This window comes from Microtus ochrogaster, unplaced genomic scaffold (assembly GCF_000317375.1).
Source record: "Microtus ochrogaster isolate Prairie Vole_2 unplaced genomic scaffold, MicOch1.0 UNK49, whole genome shotgun sequence".
NCBI classification, from domain to species: domain Eukaryota; kingdom Metazoa; phylum Chordata; class Mammalia; order Rodentia; family Cricetidae; genus Microtus; species Microtus ochrogaster.
The window spans coordinates 1,017,917-1,020,911 of record NW_004949147.1 but is presented as its reverse complement, the minus strand read 5'-3'; the positions used below and the strand labels follow the sequence as shown (position 1 = coordinate 1,020,911).

At 52.5% G+C, this 2,995-nt stretch overlaps 1 protein-coding gene across 1 annotated transcript in view; it reads left to right on the top strand.

The window, feature by feature from the left end:
- Window positions 1-352: 352 nt before the first annotated feature.
- The window catches only part of Islr (immunoglobulin superfamily containing leucine rich repeat), a 6,104-nt gene continuing 3,461 nt past the window's right edge, over window positions 353-2,995 (top strand). Inside the window, exon 1 of the mRNA XM_005369468.3 lies at window positions 353-509. The gene's annotated coding sequence lies outside the window, so the exon portion shown is untranslated. The remainder of the gene's footprint in view (window positions 510-2,995) is intronic.

Here is a 2,995-nt window from a genome sequence, read left to right as displayed (position 1 = left end):
TCTTTGGGATCTTTTTTGCTGCCTTCCAGGAAAAGCTGATGTGGTCTGGCATGGTTCAGAGGCCCCTAAAGGCCTCTCTGGGCCAGGGGCTTCCGGCTGAGCAGCCACAGCTGGTGTGGGACTGGCCGCCTTAGCTGGAGGTGGCGGGGACAGGAGAGAAGGGGGGGTGGGAGGAGGAAGAGAAGGCCGAGTCTGCAGAAGGGAAAAGGAGAACTGAGACAACCAACCGTCTCCATCTACTGAGGCTGTTTAGATGTAGCCGTGACAATCTTGCATCTGGTTGCAGCAAGCGAACCAGAGCTGACACTCTGCAAGCTGCCAGAGAACCCTGGGAGCTGAGACCGGGGCTGGCAGGAGGGGATGTTCTTCCCTCTCCTTTCCTCCATGCCCCTCCTTTGAGGGCTGCTGAAGACCAAGAGGGCTTGTGGATCTGAGGAAGGTTCTCCAATCTTGTGCCTGTGGGCAACAATCAAGGTTTCACGGATCTTCTTAGGGCCTCTCCCACCTGGGTAAGGATGGCCCCAGTGGTGGGCAGGAAGCTAGCAACAGGCTGGGAGGAGAATGAGGCCTACTGCGTTGTATCCTCTGGTGTGGCCTTGGCAGGAAGAGCTGGGATCATCAGTGGGGCAGGAAACAGTTACTTGAAGAGGTTGTGTCCTGGAACAGCTATGAACTACCCCCAGTGCCCCGCTGGGGGCGCTCTACAAACCCCAGTATGTAAATACACAGAAGATCATTTGGGGTCTACTCTGACCGGTCGCCCTTTGGTGGCAGAGGAGACACTGCTCTACCCTGATGGGCTTAGCTGTACCTGGATTAAGGCAGAGTTACCAGTGACTACACATATGGTCTCTTCTGCTTGGGAGGGCCACCTCCACTTCCTTCTCCTGCCCTCAGCCTCCAGGGCTGTTCTGAAATGGAATTCTGGGGACTGGTATTTGGCTACCACTAAGAGCTTTCCTGGTGGGGAATGAGGAGGCCAGGATTGCTGTTCCTGGGACAGTTAGTGTTGGGCCCCCATGCCTGAAAAATGTGGCTTCCTTGCGTTCTATACAGCTTTTCCTGAAGTGCCTTCATCGTAAGGAACTTTCCTCCCCCCATTGGGCTAGAGTCCCATTTGTGCCACCAATAAGAGAACAGATGAACCCTAAAATACTTTATTTTGTGACATCTGATGACCCACCAACTCATTGATTCACCCAAGGGCTTCTGGGTACCAGGTTCAAGAACAGCCTGCAAGACAAGGCACCTCCCCATGGCAGAACAACTGACTGCAGCTCAGAGCAGGGGTGGGAAAGGAAGGCCACCGAGTCAATGAGGACAGCTAGTGAGGAGAATATGCCAGACTTGTCTTTCTTTCTGCTTTTATTGTTTTGTTTGATTTTGTTTTTGTTTTTGAGACAGAGTCTCTCTCTACACAGTCCTGACTGTCCTGGGACTATGCAGACCAGGCTGGCCGCAAACACACAGAGATCCACCTGCCTCAGCCTCCTGAGTGCTGGGATTAAAGACAGGCACCATTTGATTTCTCTTGTCTGTGCCGGAAGGAAGCAGTCCCAAGAGGGGTCAAGGGTAGGGAGGTTGATCTGTGCTTAGGTAGGTAGGATGGGGGACTGTGAGCTCCTTGTGGGGGACCCGCAGGTGGGGCTGATGGCATGGGCTTTGTTCAGTGTCAGAGTGTGCAGCTGTGTTCTAGGAAACCTAGGGAAGCCTTCATCACTGGGAAGTTGCCCCTGACAGATGCCGAGGTCACAGACTCCCCTTCTTTGTTAAATCTGGATACATAAGCCTCTACTCTCTGCTTATTCCACCCAATTCAGGACTTGCGGCCAAACCCTTCCACAAAATAAGCAAGGTGGGAGGAAGGGCTTCCTGGGGGCAGGGCAGAGAAGTGCACAGCTAAAGGAGTCTGCAGTAGCATCCTAGCTTCAGACTTGGTGTCTACAGGCAGCACTCTGGGGTCCTCGACAGTTTCATAGCACGGAGGGGGTGTGAGGAGCTGGAATGGGGCTCCTTGTATACTTTCAGTCAGTGGCAATTCCCAGTTCCCCTTGGCCTTGCTGAGAGGGTAAACTGAGTCACAGCAGACTCTATCAGGTTAACAGACAGGAAGAGGAAGCATGGGTGAGGATACGGGGGGAGATGGAGAGGTTATATGCTGTAGAGGGTTGAGCAGTCCATGCTAGGAATTTGTTTTCTGGCTCCTTACTTCTGCGTCCACTCCAGATCCTTTGGCTTGAGCTCTTCCTTGCTCCTTTCCTATCCCATTCCTTCCTGTTTAGAGAGAAAGGTCTTATTCCCTCCCCACACGACAGAGCTGCCCCCCTCACACACTGTGGGATGGCAGATCCCACAAGTGGCAAAGCTGGTCACACTCTCTGGCATCTGTGACAGATCTTGAACACTGTGGGGACTGAGCCAGAGGCTATTTCTGAAGTGAGGTCCCTCAACATTGCTCTGCATGCTGGGTCCTGGACCTTGCAACCTCTTTGCAGGCCAGGGTGTTCAGAATCTCCAGCCAGGGACACCTCTGTCAAGACTGAGCTGATTTCTGCTTTCTGTCAGGCATGCTGTCATCCCCTGTCATCCTGCCTGCACATACACCCACTCAGTGTGGGCTGAGCTGGGGCCTTGGGAGTTCCCTGCCCAACAACCTCAGCCTACAGGATATATTTACTTAGAAAAAAAAAAAAAGACCCGCCTTTCATTTTAGTTTCTCACCCAGGGGCTGGAGTCTGGTGGCTGTTCCCTTAACTTTGACCCTTACGGTTTTTCATAGAGACACCCCAGCACACACACACACACACACACACCAAAAGAGACATACAAAAATACATACTCACAAAGAGAGTAATGCATACCCATATACAAAGACACATGCAAGCAGTCTCAAATTCTTATGTGCGCGGTGTCTACTGCTGCATGGCTCTAACACACACTACACACACACACACACACACACACACACACACACACACACACACACACACACGAG